Raw genomic sequence first — 18,468 nt, 5'->3', positions numbered from 1 at the left:
AGAAGGCCTTCCCTCCATGCCAGGCAACATCCTCGTATATTTCCTTTGAACCCTTAAGTTTTCACATCCTTTTTTTAATGCGGTGACCACAACTGTATGCAATACTCCAATTGTTGCCAAACCAGAGTTTTGTACAGCTGCAGCATGACCTCATGACTCCTCAACCCAATCTCTCTACCAATAAAAATTGACCCACCATAAGCCTTCCTAACCACCCTATCAAACTGGGTTGAAAATGTGTTGCTGGAAAAGCGCAGCAGGTCAGGCAGCATCCAAGGAGCAGGAGAATCGACATTTCAGGAATGAAGAACGGCTCATGCCCGAAACATCGATTCCCCTGCTCCTTGGATGCTGCCTGACATGCTTCACTTTTCCAGCAACACATTTTCAGCTCTGACCTCCAGCATCTGCAGTCCTCACTTTTTCCTATCAAACTTTCAATGATCTGTGTACATGAATACCGAGATCTCTCTGCTCATCTACACTAAGAATTTCCCATTCGCCCAGTGCTCTTTATTCCTGTTGCTCCTTCCAAAGTGAATCGCATCACACTTTTCTGCGTTAAACTCTGTATTTGCTACCTCTGCAGCTTATCCATGCCCCTGTGTAACCTGTAATATCCTTCAGCACTATCCACAACTCCACAAACCTCAGTGTCATCTGCAAATTTACTAACCCATCTTTCGATGCCCTCATTCAGGTCATTTATAAAAATTGCAAACAGCAGTGCCCCCAAAAGAGATTCTTGCAGTACAACGCTAGTAACTGAATTCTAGGATGAACAAAAACCACGCTCTGTCTTCTTTCAGCTCGCCAATTTCTGATCCAAACTGCGAGATTACCCTTAATCCCATGCCTTGGTATTTTGTGGAGAACCTTATCAAATGCCTTACTGAAGTGCATATGCACCACATCAACCGCTTTATCCTCATGCACCTGTTTGGTCACCTTCTCAATTAACTCAATAAGGTTTGTGAGGCCGGAGCTACCGTGTTGACTATCCCTAATTAACTTATTCCTTTCTAGATGATTTTAAATCCTATCTCTTCTAACCTTTTCCAACACTTTACCCACAACCGAAGTAAGGCTCACTGGTCTATAATTACTAGGGTTGTCTTTACTCCCCTTCATGAACAGGGGGACTGCATTTGCTATCCTCCAGTATTCTGGCACGGTTCCTCTCAACAACGATGTCATAAAGATCAAAGCCAAAGCCTCGGAAATCTCCTCCCTGGCTTCCCAGAGAATCCTTGGATAAATCCCATCCGGCTCAGGGAATTTACGTATTTTCACACTTTCCAGAATTGCTAACTCCTCCTCCTTAAGAGGGAAATCAGGATGGCAAAAAGGGAACATGAGATAGCTTTGCTTACTTGGGCTAAGGAGAATCCAAAGGGAGTTTATAAATGCATTAAGGACAAAAGAGTAATAATTAACAGAATAGGGCCCCTCAAAGATCAGCAAGACAGTCTATGTGTCGAACTGCAGGAGATTGGGCAGATACTAAACAAGTACTTTGTGTCAGTGTTTACTGTGGAGAAAGACACAGCAGATATAGAATTTGGGGAAATAGATTGTGACATCTTGAAAAATGTCCATATTACATAGGAGGAAGTGCAGTTTGTCTTATAATGCAAAAGATAGATAAATCACTGATACCTGATCAGGTGCTCCCCAGAACTCTGTGGGAAGCTGGGGAAGTGATTACTGGGCCACCTGCTGAAATATTCATATCATCGATAGTCACAGGTGAGGTGCTGGAAGACTGGAGTTTAGCTAACGTGGTAAGGAATAATCAGTTTCCGATGAGCCTGACAGAGTTGGTGGGCAAATTGTTGGATAGAATCCTGAGGGGCAGGATTTACATGTCTTTGTAAAGACAAGGACTGATTCAGGATAGTCAACATGGCTTTGTACCTGGGAAATCATGACTCACTAACCTGATTGAAATTTATGATTTTTAACAAAGGTTATTGATTATGTCAGAGCAGTGGACGTGATCTGTATGGAGTTCAGTGAGGCATTTCACAAGTTTCCTTGTGATCGATTGTTTTGCAAGGTTAGATCACATGGAAAAACAGAGAGAACTAGCTATTTGGGTATAGAAATGGCTGGAAGGTAGAAGACAGTGATAGAGGAGGGTTGCTTTTCAGACTGGAGGCCTGTGATTAGTGGTGTGCCACAAGGATCAGTGCTCGGTCCACTGCTTTTTGTCATTGACATAATGATTTAGATGTGACCATAGGAGGTACAGTTAGTAAGTTTGCAGATGACACCAAATTGGAGATGTAGTGGGCAGTGAGGAAGGTTACCGCAGAGCACAATGGACCGATGAGTGACAGATGGAGTTTAATTTAGATAAATGCGAGGTGCTGTATTTTGGAAAGTCAAATCAGGCCAAGATTTAGATGCTTAATCATGGAATTACCTCATCATGGAAACAGTGCTATTTGGCCCAACAAGTCCACACCGACCGTCTGAAGAGTAACCCATCCAGATCCACTTCCCTACCCGGGTCCTCTACATTTAACCCTGACTAATGAACCTAACGTATATATGCCTGAACATTTGACAATTCAGCATGTCTAATTCCCAAAATTGCACATCTTTGGACTATGGGAGGTAACCCACGCAGACACATGGAGAATGTACAAATTCTGCACAGACACTTACCCGAGGCTGGAACTGAACCAGGGCTCTGGCACTGTGAGACTGCAGTGTTAATCACTGAGGCACTGAGCCACCGTGCCTTAATGGTAAGGTACTGGGGAGTGTTGCTGAACAAAAAGACCTTGGAGTGCAGGTTCGTAGTTCCTTGAAATTAGAGTCACAGGTTGAAAAGATAGTGAATAAGGCATTTATTATGCTTTCCATTATCAGTCAGAATTGAATACAAGTGTTGGGAGGTCAGGTTGTGGATGCACAGGACATTGGTTTGGCCACATTTGGAATGTTGTGTGTAAATCTGGTCTCCCTCCTATCGGAAAGAAGTTGTGAATCTTGAAATGGGTCAGAAAAGATTGACAAGAATGTTCCAGTGTTGCGTTTTTTTTAAGCAATGGGGTGAGGCTGAACAGGCTGGGGTTGTTTTCCCCGGAAAGTCGGAGGCTGAGGGGTGACCTTATAGAGGTTTATAGAACCATGAGCGTCACGAATAGGGTAAAAAGACAAGGCGTTTTCCCTGGGGTGGGGGAGTCCAGAACTAGAGGGCATAGGTTTAGGGTGAGAGGGGGACGATTTGAAAGGGACTTATGGGGCAACTTTTTCACACAGAGGGTGGTTCATGTATGGGATGAGCTGCCAGAGGAAGTGGTGCAGGTTGGTACAGTTACAACATTTAAAGGACATTTGGATAGGTGTATGAATAGGAAGGGTTTGGAGGGATCTGGGCCGAGTGCTGGCAAATGGGTCTCGATTAGTTTCATACATCTGGTCGATATGGGCGATATGGACCGAAGGGTCTGTTTCCGTGCTGTCCATCTCTATGATTCTGAGACTCTATGAAATGCAGGAAAGCTAACACAAATCCACAGACATTAACTGGGTAACAGTCACACCCACACTCATGGACTGATCATCTTTCTGAGCTAAGTTGTCACTCAGTTCAGCTTTGAGCTGTCACTGTGAGGAACAGGCTAGGGTGGGAGAAATGAATGTAATGACTGAAGCCTCCAGTGTCTGTGATTGGCCTCAGGTCATTTGAAATGTGACTCAGCAGCATCAAAGTGGGCATAGTGCGATCCCACCAGATGGGTCTGGAAAAACAGAGTGAAGAGGAAATGCGTCAGATGAGAATGATTGGGCCCCAGCAGATTTCTGTTTCGAATCTTGTCAACTTGACAGATTCCAGATCGAAGGGATCTCTTGAAAATGATTGAAGATTGGCTCAAATCCAGTCTTCAGCTGATGTGTCATTGATTGACCATCCAAGCAGCCAACCATGACAACCATTTGCTGAAACGTAGCCAATCAACTGAGGCTGGAGCAGTCTATACAAAAAGCACTCAGAGACAGAAATTGAATTTTCTTCATCTTTATTCCCTTTTCCAGATTGACATTGACAGAAAACAGACTGCATTTAACAGCCCAGACAGAGGAAGCTACACAAATTCAAAGCCACAATGGAGCTTGAGGAAAACACTTGTTTAGATTTTCTCAAAAAAAAGAGAATCCTGTCCTTTTAAACAGTGACAGAACCTTACATTGGAACTGGCGGCTGAGCAGGAAGGAGATCTGGTTTACTGAAGCAGAGACTTCTGAGGTTCACGTTGATTTTGTACAGCTGACAGTCTTGAGTATCGAGGAGTTTTACTTGACATCACAAGTCAATGCTGTCCCAAACAAACACTCCCAGAACAGGGGTAGTACGCGGATAGATACAAATTCAATCTCCTTTACACTGTCCCAATGACCTGCCTTAACCGCTGAACCTCAGAAGTGTCTCTGAGCCAGTCCTGAGAAGGAAGAGAGTTGACATTCAGTGCTGACAATGACCTTTGTCCTGCCAGCTCAGCCCTGTTCTATTTAAAGTTGAGTCTCCACTGTGGACTGTCTCGAACACTCTACACACATTCTGATCTCCTGATGCTCTTGCTGAGAGGAGAGGGGAGGGTCACGTGGGTGAGGGCACAGGAGAAGAGAGCGTTGGACTCCCTGTCAGACCCAGAGAGGGTCAGCAGGCTGCTGACACTGTAGGTGCTGTCCGAAGCTCGCAGGTAGTTGCTGGTCTGAACCCCGTCCGAAATGACTGCACCGTCCTTCTTCCACTGCACCTCCAGCTCATCGGGACAGAAGTGATTGGCAAGGCACACCAGGGTGGCAGCGCCCTTGGCATCAATCTGCTCCTGGGAGGGGGGCAGCAGGGTCAGCTTTGGCTGAGAGTTGTCACGGCCTGAAAGACAAGAGAAACAATTTTAATCTCTGGCATAGAAAGGGATTTCTACTCTATGAACGTGAACTGGCAAAACAATCCATTTTGAACATTTGTATCCAACCCCTATAAACCCCATAAAAGAACAGGCATTGTTCAAATTGCTTCTTGGCATGTGGGTGTCACTGGCCATTATTGTCCGTCCCTAATTGCCCCTGAGAAGTTGATGGTGAAAGAGAAGGGACAGTTTTGGACAATCGTTGAGGGAATGAATGCGAGCAGCTGGAAGGGCTATCAATGGGGGAGCATTTCAGTGACAGTGATCAGAACTCAGTGAGATTGAGAGGAGGGATGGAAATGGAGAACCATGGAGCAATTGTAAAATTTTCATTTGGGAACAAACAATTTTACTAAACTGGGCAGTGACTTGGTAAAGCTTGGCTGAAAGACAAAATGCAGGGGTGAAATTAACCAGGGCCTGAGGAAAGCAAAGAGCTGACAGGATGAAATGTGTCCAAATGAAGTCAGGGAAATCCCAGTGATGTTTATAATCACAGAAAGAACAAGAAGAGAATAAAGGAATGTATGAGGCCCATTCGAGAGCAGGAAGGGAACTTGTGCAGAGGTGGAAGATGGAGCAATGGTTCCTCAAGAAAACTTTCCATCTATTTTCACAAAAGAGAGGGACAAAGCAGAAACTGTATTTCAGGAGGGAGCCTGTGAAATATTGGAACGGCATCTTTCACATCTGAAAGACTCCCAGTTGATCCAAAGAAAAGAAAGGTTCATGCTGTCCCCAAGACATTTGCACACAGTGTGGGACTTGTTTGAAATGTGGTCACTGTTGTCATGGAGGAAATGTGGAAGCCAGATTGTACACAACAAGATCTTACAAGCAACAATGAACCAAGGAACACGTTGAGTGATGTTTGTTCAGGGATAAATATCAGTCTGAATATGATTCAAAGCCAAAATAACTGGGATAGTTGGATGGAAAATGAGAAAATGGATGGCAAAGGAGAATGTTGGATTACTGGTTAGTGATGGGACTGATTGTAACCAGAAAATAAAAGGAAAGGACAGAATATTGTGAATGTCATATTGGACGAAGGAAACATAAAAGTGCAGGGAAGCTCAACAAAAGAACAAACGTAAAAGCTTTGTCTTTTAACACGCGAACCATTTGGAATAAAGTAGACAAAATGGTATCACACAATCCAAGGTAATTAAGGAAGATAGGGGCTCATGAGAATTTATGAAAGCATCCAGACCATGTAATAGAATGGAGAGTATGGAAAAGATCAGGAATTGAACTTGATGCCTAGCAGGGTGGAATGGTGGATCAGTGGTTAACATTGCTGTCTCACAGCTCCGGAGACACAGACTCAATTCCAACTGACTGTCTGTGTGGAGTTTACACATTCTCCCCGTGTCTACTTGGGTTTCCTCCTATTGTCACAAAGTTGTGTAGGTTAGGAGTATTATCTTTGGGAATTGTAGGGTGGGTGGAATACTTTTTGGAGGGTCAGACTGGGCTGAATGGCTGATTCAACACTGTAGGATTTCTATGATTTCTGACAGAGATAATTATGAGAAGGAGGCAGTCAGTGCATGACTGAGGGTTTTGTACTTCGTTGCATCGAGTATATGAAACAAGGTAAATGAGCCTGTAGTGCAGGGACATGGCTGCAAGGATATCAGGGCTGGGAACTAAATATCCAAGGATGCACATCCTATTGAAAGGAAATGCCAGTGGATAGAGGTTCAAGTGTGAAGGAGGAACTGAAGGTAATCATTATAAGTTGGGATGTGGTATTGTGGAGACTGACGGTATCAAAATTTGTAATTCCCCAGGGTCTGATGCTCTGCAACTCAGAGTCCTTAAGAAAGTGGGTGTAGAAATTGTAGACACATTAGTGAACATTTTCCAGCATTCTGAAGACTCTGACAGAGTTCCAATGGACTGGACAGTATCCAATATAACTCCACTTTTTAATAAAAGGAGGGAGAGTGAAAATGAGGAATTGTGCATGTGGAAAACGCTGGAGTCAGTTCTTAAAGATACAATAACCGAGCATTTGGAAGCTGTGACAGGATTGGTCCAAGTCAGTATCGATTTACTATAGGGAAATCAGGCCTGACACATCTTCTGGAAGGTTTTGAGGATGTGATCAGTTGAGAGTGGACAAGGCTGAATCAGTGGACAACAAAAACAAAAATTGATGAAAACTTTCATCGGTCTTGCAGCATCTGTGGAGAGCAAGCGAAGTTAGCGTTTCGGATTGAGTGACCCTCCCTCAGGACCCAGTGGATGTTGTGTTCTGGACTTTCAAAAGACTTTTGACAAGGCCCCATACAAGAGATTAGTGAGTGACATAAAACCTCATGGTATTGGAGGGAATGTATTGACATGGAGAGAGAACTCATTGGCAGATAGAAAGCAGAGAGTTGGAATAAATGGGTCCCTTTCAGAGTGGCAGGCAGTGATGAGTGGGATACCGCAGGGTTCAGTGTTGGGACCCCAGCTGTTCACAACATTGATAAACGATATGGACAAAGGAATTGAATGCAATCCCTACAAACTTGCTGATGACACTCAGCTGGGTGGCAATGTGCGCTGTGAGGAGGATGCTAAGAGGCTGCACGGTGACTTGGACAGGCTGGCTGAGTGGATAAATACTTGGCAAATGCAATATAATTTGGATAAATGTGAGAGTATCCACTTTGGTGGTAAAACAGGAAGTCAGATTATTAGTGAATGGTGGAAGTTAAGGAAAAGGTGAGGTGCAATGAGAGCTTGGTGTCATGGTGGAACAGTCACTGAAAGGGGGCATGCAGGTGCGGCAGGCAGTGAGGAAAGCTAATGGCATGTTGGCCTTCACAGTGAGAGGATATGTGTGTTGGAGTAAGGATGTCTTGCAGATTTATACAGGGCTTTGGTGAGGCCTCACCTTGAGTACTGTGTGCAGTTTTGGTCTCCTCGTCTGAGGAAGGACATTCTTGCTATTGAGGGAGTCCAGCGAAGGTTCACCAGACTGATTCCCGGGACGGCAGGACTGACATATGAGGAAAGACTGGATCAACTGGGCTTGTCCTCACTGGGATTTAGAAGAATGAGGGTAATCTCACGGAAACATATAAAATCCTGATGGGATTTGACAGGCTTGATGCTGGAAGAATGTTGCCAATATTAGGGAAATCCAAAATTCAGGGTCAAAGATCATGAATAAGGGGTCAGTTATTCAGATGTTGTGAACTTGTGGAATTCTCTACCACAGAAAGCTGCTGGGGCCAGTTTGTTCGATATATTCCAGGGGGACCGTGTCCTTGAGTCTGAAGGGATTTATCGGTATAGGGGGAGAGTGGGAATGGGATACTGAGATTGCATAATCAGCCATGATCATATTGAATGGTGGTGCAGGCTCTAAGGGCTAAATGGCCTATTCCTCCAGCAGCTTTCTATATTTCTACGTTTCTAATATCGGTGGATGGGGGTGTGTAGGGAGCAAGTTTACTCTGTTATTAAGAAATGAAATTAAATTGACAGCAAGAATAAATATAGAGTTAGACTGCATACAGTCTGTGTGAGTCATCCTAAGAAACCACAAAGGAACAAAGATCCTGATGGGAGTTATGTACAAGCCTCCTCACAGTCGTCGGGATGTGGGTAAGTAAATAAATCAGGAGATAGAAAAGGCAGGTGAGAAAGGCATTATTACAACAGACATGGGGACTGCAATATGCAGGTGGACTGGGAAAATAAGGTTGGGAATGGATCTCAAGGAAAGGAATTCATGGAACGTCTGCGAGAGGCTTTTTTTTGGAACAGTTTGTGGTAGACCCACTAGGAAACAGGTAACTCTGGATTTGGTGATATGTAATAAGGCAGCCCTGATTGGGGAGCTGAAGGTGAGTGAACCCTGAGGGGGCAGTGACCATAATGTGATAGAATTCATCCTGCAGTTCGAGAGGGAGAAGCTGGAATTCAATGTAATAAGAGGAGTTAATGAGCAAGTTAGACAAAGGAGAGCCAATGGACATGATCTACTTGGGTTTCCAGAAGACCTTTGACAAGTTGCCACACAGGAGGTTGCGAAATAACCTAAGAGCCCATGGAGTTTGGCGCCCGGTACTGACATGGATAGAGAGTGGGAATAAATGGATCTTTTGCAGGATGGCAGCAGGTGCCTCGTGCAGTTCAGCAGGGGGCAGTGTTGGGACCTCAGCTATTTATGTAACAATTAATTATATATTAATGATCGGGAAAAGGAACTGAGGGCATTGTTCCTAAATTTGCAGATAACACAAAGATGAGGGGAGGGACAGGGAGAGTTTAGGAAGTAGGGAGGCTGCAGGAGGACTTGGAAAGGCTCAGAGAGTGGGCGAAGAAGTGGCAGATGGAATGCAGTGTGGGAAAGTATGAGGTTATGCCCTTAGGTTGGAAGAATAGAAGCTTAAACTGTTTTCTAAACGGGGAAATTTGGAATTCTGAAGCATCAAGGTACTCAGAAGTCCTCTTTCAGATTTCTCTGAAGGTTATCATTTCGGTTCAGTTGGCAAATAGGAAGACAAGTGAAATGTTATCATTCATTTGAACTGAGTTAGAATACAAGAGCAGGTGTGTACTGCTGAGGCTTGGAATATTGTGAACAGTTTTGGGATCTGTATCTAAGGAGGGATGTGCTTGTATTGGGGGAGATCCAGAGGAGGTTTATAAGAATGACCCTGGGGGTGCCAGCCTGGTCTGATGAGGAGCTGTTGAGTACTCTGGATGTGTATTTGATCGAGTTCAGAAAGACATGAGGGATCACATTGAACTTACAGAATACTGAGAGGCCTGGATAGAGTGGGTGGGGAGAAGATGTTTCCACTCGTAAGAGAAACTCGGACCAGTGGGCACATCCACAGAGTTAAGGGATAACTCATGAGGACTGAGATGAGGCGGAATTTCTTCTGCCAGAAGGTGGTTCATCTATGGACCTCACTGCTGTGGACGTGAAGCAATTGAGTGTATTTCGGACAGACATTGATCGGCTCTTGATTGGATAGGCGATCAAACATCATGGAAAAATGGTTGTGAGAAACACATCTGCCATAACCAAATGGCACAGCAGACTTAATGAGGAGAATGGCCTAATTCTGCTTTAATATCATTGGGCCTTGTGGTCTTTTGAAGAGACTCTGCCAAACCCCAGAACACTGAAAGCACTGGATTGTGAGCCCTGCTGGAGCTGTTTGTCATCAGAACTTTGCCAAGAGATAACCAAAGAGTGGAGAGAGCGCAGATCCTATTCCTTGTAGGAATTTCAGAATGCTTCCCAGCTCCTGGAATACGATGAGAGCAGGAATTGTAGTCAGTGACAGCAGTTGGAGCTCCGGGTTTCGGAGCTTGAGCAGCAGCTGGTGTCAGTGCGGAGCGTCCGTGAGGCTGAGAGCTCCGGGGAGAACACGTTTCTAGATGTGGTCACTCTGCAGCTTCAGAGTATGCAGGGAGAGAGGGAATGGAGGAGCAGCAGACAGTCCAAAAGAACCAGGCAGATAGTACAGGAATACCCTCAGAGTGTCCCACTGTCCAGCTGGGATTCAGTTCAGAATCCTGGTGGGAGTGATGGTTCAGCTGGGGAATGTAGCCAGAGCCAAGTCCCTGGCACCGTGGGGGGCTCAGCTGTACAGGGGGGCACAAGGAAGACTGGAAGAGTGATAGTGAGAGGTGATTCGACAGCGAGTGCAATTGATAGGTGTTTCTGCAGCTGCAGATGGGAATCCAGGATGGTGTGTTATCTCCCTGGTGCCAGGGTCAAGGATGTCACTGAGCAGCTGCAGAGCACTCAGAGGGGAGACGGGGAACAGGCAGCAGTTGTGGTCCACATCGGTCCCAGTGACAGAGGGAGACAAGGGATGTGGTCCTGCAGTCTGAATTTTGGCAGGAAATTTGTAGCAGGAGCTCAAAAACAGAAATCTCTGGATTACTCCAAGGGTCCCACACAAGTGAGAATAGGAACAGGAGGATAACACAGGTGTATGTGAGGCTGGAAAAGTGGTATGGGAGGGAGGGCTTTAGATTCTTGGGACTTTGGGAATCACTCTCGGAGAGATATGACTTCTATAGACCAAATGGGTTGCTCCTGAACAGAGCAGGAACTGAGCTCCTTGCTTGTGTTGTTGGAGAGGGTTTAAACTGCCATGGAAGGGCTGTGGGCACCAGGGGCGAATATCCAAGGAACACAGAATCCTGGAAGAGTTAGATCACCAGAGTAACAAATCGTAACCTATTAGGTAGGGTCAAAGTGAGGAAGGAAGTCATCATTTCTAAACCCCTCTGACTGTGCATGTATGGGACTGCACGGAGTGTGGGGAATAAGATTGGGGAGTTACAGACACAGATTGCCAAGTGGAAATCTGAAGTTGGTGCTGTAACAGATGAGGCTCAAATAAGGACAGGACTGGGTGTTAAATATTCCTGGATACAAGGTGTTCAGGAAAGATAGGAAAGGATGGAAAGGGTGAGAGGTGTGGGATTGGTTAAGGAGATCGGTGCAGAGCTGGAGAATGAGGATGTCCCAGAGGGCTCAAGGACAGAAGCGATTTGGTTTGAGATAAGGAGCAAAAAAGGTGCAATCAGCTTCGTCAGTGCAGTCTATAGGTCACCAACTAGTGGGAAGGAAGTAGAGTGACAAATCTGCAAGGAATTCACAGCAAACATTCGGGGGACTTTAATTATAAGTATACGACTGGGATAGTAGCAGTATGAAGGGCAAAGAGGGGCCAGAGTTGTGAGAGTGTGCTCAGGTGAATTTTCTCCAGCGGTGTGTTCCCATTCTAATGAGATACAAAGCTCTGCCAGACCTGGATCTTGGGAATGAGGAGGCCCAAGTAGATTAAGTGTCAGTGAGAGGACATTTAGGGAAGAGTGAGCATTGTATCACAAGGTTTAGGGTGACAGTGGAAAAGGACAAAGGACAATCCAGAGTAAAGTCATGATCATGGATCGTATCCCATGGAGCACCTCCAAATGTTTTACAATTAGAAATTTTCACTTTCTTTTTAACTAGAATATGAATGAGTCACAAAACAAATATTTTGCCTCAATATTTACCATTAATAAAGGTAGTGAATTGAAGGAAATTCAGAAAATAAATGTTGATGTCTTGAGTAGAGTCCTCATTACAGAAGAAGAGGTGCAGTGCACCTGTTCTTTAAACTGATAGGGAAATCCCTAGGACCTGATCAGGTCCATACCAGTACTTTGTGTGAAGCTTAGGAAGAGACAGTGATACCCCTTGGTGAGATATTTATATCATGAACAGCCACGGGTGATGTACTGGAAGACCGGAGCATGGCTCATGTTGTGCTGTTAGTTAAGAAGGTCTACAAGGAATTCCCAGGGAATTATAGACAGGTGAGGCTGATATCAGTAGGGAATACGTTGTTGGAGGGGATTTTGAAAGCCAGGATTTACCATGCATTTGGAAAGACAAGGATTGATTAAGGATAGTACACAAGGCTTTGTAAGTGGGAAATCGAGTCTCACAAATTTGATTGAGTTTTTTTTAACACATGACCAAGAAGATAGCTGAGGGCAGAGTGGTAGACATTGTCTACATGGACTTTAGCAAGGCCTTTGACGTGTTCCCGCAAGGACAATTGGTTAGTAAGGTGACATTAAATGGGATCCAGGGAGGGCAAGCCAACTGATACAAAATTGGCTTAATGGTTGGAGACAATGTGGTGGGAGAAGGTTATTGTTCAGACTGGAAGCCTGTGACCAGCAGTGTGGTAAAAGGATTGGTTCGGGGTTCATCAGTGTTCGTCATTTATAGGAAATATTTGAATGAGCATATAGGAGGTATGGTTTGTGAGTTTGCAGATGACACCAAAATTGGCGGCATAATGGGCAGTGATGACGGCTATTTGAGAGTACATTTACATTCCATATTGAGATAATAGTGCGGTGTTGCATTTTGGTACAAAAACTAGTCCAGGGCTTACAAAGTTAATTGTAGGGCCAAAGGGAGAGTTGTCAAAGAGGGAGACCAAGGGGTGGAGGCATATTGTGCCTTGAAACTGGAGTGATATGTAGACAGGGTGATAAAGAAAGCATTTGGTACACTTGCCTTCATTGGTCAGAGCATTGAGCAATGGAGTTGGGACATTATGTTACAGCTCTCCAAGATATTGGTCAGGCCACATTTCTGGTAACCCTGCTATTGGCAACATGTCATTACACTGGAAAGAGTGTAAACAAGATGACAAGAAATTCATCAAGACTGGATGGTTTAAGTTATAAAGAGTGGCTGGTTCGGCCTGAGCTATTTTCCTTGGAAGGTAAGAGGCTGTGGGGTGACATTTTAGAGGTTTATAAAATCATGATGGGCATAGATAAGGTCAAAGTCTTTTCCTCAAGGTCGGAGAGTCCAAAACTAGAGTGCAGAAGTTTAAAGCAAGAGGGGAAAGATTCAAAAGGGACCTGAGTTGCATCTCTTTCACATAGAGGATGGTCCGTGTATTGAATGAGCTGCCAGAGGACATCATAGAGGTGAGTCTGATTACAACATTTAAAAGATATTTGAACAGATACATGGAGAGGAAATATTTAGGGGGAAATGATCCAAACGCAGGCAAAAGGGACCAAGGGGAATAGATAAGGTGAATAGCTCATGAAGGCTGTGATTATTTTGCAGATGAGGTAAAAAAATTCCTGTGGAAAATTCAGGGATGAGGAAAGTCAGTTAAGAAAGTCTATTGGAGAAATTTGGATAGTCTTCCTTGGGGAAGAGAAGGCTGCGAGGACATTTGTTTCAGGAATGTAACATCAGGAGGGTTCTGGACAGAGTAAACAGGGAGAAAATGTTCCCACTCATGAAAGGATTGACAGCAAGGGGCCACAGATTGAAAGTAATTAGTAAAATAATCAAAACTGAGATGAGGAAAAACATTTTCAGCCAGTGAGTGGTTAAGGTGTGGAATGCACTGCCTGAGAGTGGGGTGGAGGCAGCTTCAATTGAAACATTCCGAAGGGAATGAGACTGTTATTTGAAAAGGAACAATGTGCAGGGTGACAGGGAGAAGGCAGGAGAATGACACTCAGTGAATTGCTCATTCAGAGAGCTGGTCCAGACAGGATGGACAGAATGGCCTCCTTGTGCACTGTAACAATTCTGTGATTGTGTGGTTGAGCAGAGTTAAAGCTGGGGGAGGTGGGAGCTCGGTGTCTCACTGTGCTGCTGGTGCTGCTGCTGCTGCTGAGTTCAGTGAGGTCAGAGACTGGGACAGGGAGCCAGAGCTCACATCAAACTCTGCCCGTGTCTGTCACACTGAGACTGGCAAGACGTTACTCACTGATTTCACGACATGCTGCAGGAATGGGACCACAGGCTGCAAATGGACAGAGTTCCTCCACACGGTGAGTAAAACTGACTGACTTATATCTTGCTGCTTAAAGGGGGCAATGGAACTAAAGAAATACAGCTGGACACCCTGTTAGACATAGTGCTCCTCAATCAACCATTTCATTCACTGCAGCTCCCCACTAACACCTTCAACAATTCAGTATTTGTGTTTTAGTCAACATTTCAGTATTGACAGGGTTAATAACGGAGGATTGAGGTTTACTTACTCAGTCTGAGCTTGGTTCCTGGACCGAACGTAAGGCACAGTGAGAGCTCCCAGTGCAGAGGCTGCACAAAAACCTCTTTCCCTCCATCACTCTCACCCTCTCCGTGTCCCTCTCTGTCTATCGCTCACTCGCACCCTCTCCTTGTCCATTTCTGTCTCTCACCTTCTCTCTCCCTCTCTCTGTCACTCATGCCTTTCTCTTGCTCTGTGTTTCTCATTCTGTTTCTCTCTCTCTCTCTCTCTCTCTCTCTCTCTCTCTCTCTCTCTCTCTATCCGCTCCCCACCCCAGCCCCCACACCCCCTCTCTCTTGCTCTCTCTTATGTGGCCATGGAGTATAAGGGGGAACCTTGAGGCCTTCAGTGAGTAGTGGACACCACAGGGACTGGAGTGTGTAGTGGACGGTGACAATCCCAGCACGGGGTAATTTGCTCAGTTTTATTTAGATCTAACTGTCGGATATGTCAGTTCAGGTGGCGGGACTATGTGTCCATTATTGTACATCTAATATAACTGTGGGATGTATCAGTACAGGAGTTGGGACTGTGCGTCCAGAGATATATATATTAGATATAGCAGTGGGAAGCGTCAGTACAGGAAGTGGGACTATGTGTATTGAGGTTTTTGTACAGCTGTGTATCACTGTGTAAGGACTGTACTCGTACTGACAGTAATAGTCAGCGACATCCTCATTCTGAACGTTGCTGATTGTCAGGGTGAAATGTGTGCTGGATACTTGTGTCCCGGTGAATCTGCTCGAGACTCCTGTGTATCGAGTTGTTGCATCATAGATCAACAGAGAGGGTTTCTGCCCTTCTCGCTGCTGGTACCAGGTAACATCACCACTGGCACTCTGACTGGATTTACAGGTGAGTGTTGCGGTCTGGCCCAGTCCCACTGACAGCACCGGGGGAGACTGAGTCATGATGATGTCCCCACTGATACCTGAGGGGTCAGAGTGAAGTCAGAACTGTCACAAAAAGAGCCTGTCAAATGAGAGATTGTTGGAGACACTGAGCATTCCTCTGGTTTCAGCATTTTCCCTTCAATCACAAGTCAGTGGAATTGGAGTGAAATGGAGAGCAGCTAAAGATTCAAGGTGGAAGGAGAGAGATTTGTACCTGCGACACAGAATGCCAGGGGCCAGATCAGCTGGATGTGTGAGATCATGGTGTGTGCTCCTGTCCCTGTGCCTGGTTCCTGATAAACTCTCCCTTCACTGGGCTCTGCTTTATAAAGCTGCAGCCTGTGAGAGTCTGACTGGGTGTTCCTCAGTATGTAAATGGTATCAGGCAGAGAGAGCCAAGTCAGCCCCTCACACTTCCTCTTCTCTCTCTCTCGCTCTCTCTCTCATCCTTCCTTTTCATACTTCCTCCCTCCCTTTTCCTATTTTCCTCTTTCTACCTTTCACTTGAATATATTCCTGTAATTTATTGACTACCTCCTCTTTTCTATTTCCATTTCCGTCTCTATCCTCTCCCAATTATATAATCATGTATATCTTTCCCTTTTTCCATGTATGGTTGACACTCTGTCTATCTCCCTTTCCTTCTGTGTTGGTTGGTCTCTCTCTCTGTCTCTCTCTCTCTCTCTCTCTCTCTCTCTCTCTCTCTCTCTCGCTCTCTCTCGCTTATTATCCGTTCCTCTCCTTCACTTATTTTTCTACCTGTTTCCTCAATCATTCTTTCCTTTTATCGTCAATCTCTCATTACCTCATTCACTCTTTGTCTCTCTCCCTCCCTCCAGTCACTCTCTAATTGATCTCTCTAGCAGGCATTATTCCAGGATATTGGAACTCTGAGTCCTGGAGCAAGAGCTAAATGCCTCACCCTCTTTCACTCAATCTCACAATGTACACATGCTCTCTCTCGCTCTCTCTCTCTCTCTCTCTCTCACACACACACACACACACACACACACTCACTATGTGTGTCTTCTGTCCCTCTCTCAATCAGAAGCTCGATGACACGAGCAGCAGTTAACAAGTCTGTACTGGTCATCCATGATCTAACAACACTAATCCCAACTTGGCATTGAGGGGGAGATCAGCCATGATCATGTTGAATGGCAGAGCAGTCTCACAGGGCCAATCCCGAACCCTAACCCTAATTCTAACACTGATACTACCCCAACTCCATGTTTCTATCTTTCTATGTCTGTGTTATCTTCAACCTCTGCCCTTGGGTATTGATCCCTCTACTCATGGAAAAATTGCCTTCCTGTCTACTCTATCTCTAACCCATATAATCTTATCACCCTTTATCAGGTTCCCTCTCAACCTTCACTGCTCCAAGAGAAACAATCCCAGCCTTTCCAATCATTCCTCATAGCTCAGACCCTCCAGGTCAGGCAGCATCCTGGGAAATCTGCTCTGCACCCTCTCGAGTACAGTCATATCCCTCTCATAATGTGGTGAACAGAACCTGTTTGTCTACCTGTATGTCTCTCTCACTAGATTCCCTTTACTCCAGTCTCATATCTACTCTGTCTCTTTCTCTGTCTCAGTCACACTGTCTCAGACCCTGTCTTTCTCTCTCTTTTCTTCAACCACACTATCTTTGCCTCCCTTTACCTCTCTCTCTCCCTGCACTCAGCTTACACTGCCTCGAACTCTCTCTCTTTGTCACACCCTGTCCTTCTATCTCTATCTCTCTGACTGTCTTTCTCTCTGTCTCACTCCCTGCCTCACTCTTTCCCAGGTGACAATAGATAAATCTCCCTCTGCTCTGCCCCACTAATGGATTTTAACCCTTGACCCCAGACACATATCTTCTCCTGGACGAAGGCCAAATTTCTCACATTGACCATGGTTTGGTGTCTCTGCAGAACATGGACACATTCTTGCCAAATGAAGGGCAATTCTGTGCTGTTGGCCTATTCTCACTGGGGACTGGATTGGACATAAACCTCATTCCGTGAAACCCAGCAGAGAGAGGAGATCCTCAGGCCATCAGTGTGAGCTGGAGGGACGGGGCAGGCTCTGACCCACTGACCCATCCTGTCCATCCACATCATGTTCCAATTCCTTCCTCTCTCCTTTCTGTTCCATGGTCAGGCTCTGGATCAGGGTGTTTTACTGGGATGAGGTCATGACAATCACACAGTTACAACAGAAAGGAACTGAACCCCACACCTACCATGATGTCCATCTCCCACTGTGACCCTCCAATAGAGACCAGTAAATATGGAAGTCATTCCCACCGGACAACGAATAGAGACCATTAAACATGGGCCTCTTTGCCACTGCACTCTCTCATGGAGACTTGCAATTATGGGCCTTCTTCCCACTGAATAGTCCAGCAGAGACGAGTTAAAGATGGACTTTATTCCTGTTGGACCTTCCAGTAGAAACCAGGAAAGAAAGGCCAACATTTCATTGAACTCTCCAGTACAGACCAGTAAATATGGAGCAGCTTCAAATTAAGACCAGTAAACAACGATCTTTGGAACGTTGGAAGGAGGAGCAAGAATAAGTAATTCAGCCCTTCAAGCACGTTTGGCATTTAACATAATCATGGCTGATCTTATCCTCATCTCCACTTTCCAGACTGCTCCCTATTGCCCTCTATCCTGCTTTTCGTCAGAAAAATATCTGTTTCTTTCTTGAATCTGTTGATTGAATCTGCCTTCACTGCACTCTCGGGGCAGTGACTACCACAGATTCTCAACCATCTGAGAGAAATAGTAAGAATGGAACAGAATCCCTACAGTACGGAAACAGGTCATTCAGACCAACAAGTCGATCACGACCCTTGAAAGAGCATTCCACCCAGACCTGTTCACCCTACCCTTTCCCCTGTAACCCTACATTTGTCATGACTAATGAACCGAACCTACACATCCCTGGACACTATGGGTAATTTAGCATGGCCAATCCTCCTAGGTTGTACATCTTTAGACTATGGGAGGAAACCGGAGCCCCCAAGTGAAAGCCATGCAGACAGGGGGAGAATGTGCAAACTCCGTACAGTTGCCAGAGGATGGG

General features: G+C 45.3%; 1 long non-coding RNA gene across 1 annotated transcript; it reads right to left on the bottom strand.

Annotated features, from left to right (window-relative positions):
- Positions 1–4,017: 4,017 nt before the first annotated feature.
- LOC140479448 (uncharacterized) lies at positions 4,018–14,521 on the bottom strand. Its single transcript, XR_011961041.1, has 2 exons — positions 14,487–14,521; positions 4,018–4,891 (listed from the first exon to the last, which is right to left on the bottom strand). It is a non-coding gene; the product is annotated as an uncharacterized lncRNA (long non-coding RNA).
- Between the last annotated feature and the right edge of the window lie 3,947 nt (positions 14,522–18,468).

Source organism: Chiloscyllium punctatum, chromosome 7, assembly GCF_047496795.1.
Source record: "Chiloscyllium punctatum isolate Juve2018m chromosome 7, sChiPun1.3, whole genome shotgun sequence".
Taxonomy (NCBI): Eukaryota; Metazoa; Chordata; class Chondrichthyes; order Orectolobiformes; family Hemiscylliidae; genus Chiloscyllium; species Chiloscyllium punctatum.
The sequence above is the reverse complement of the archived record's forward strand: the minus strand, read 5'-3'. Positions and strand labels throughout refer to the sequence as shown.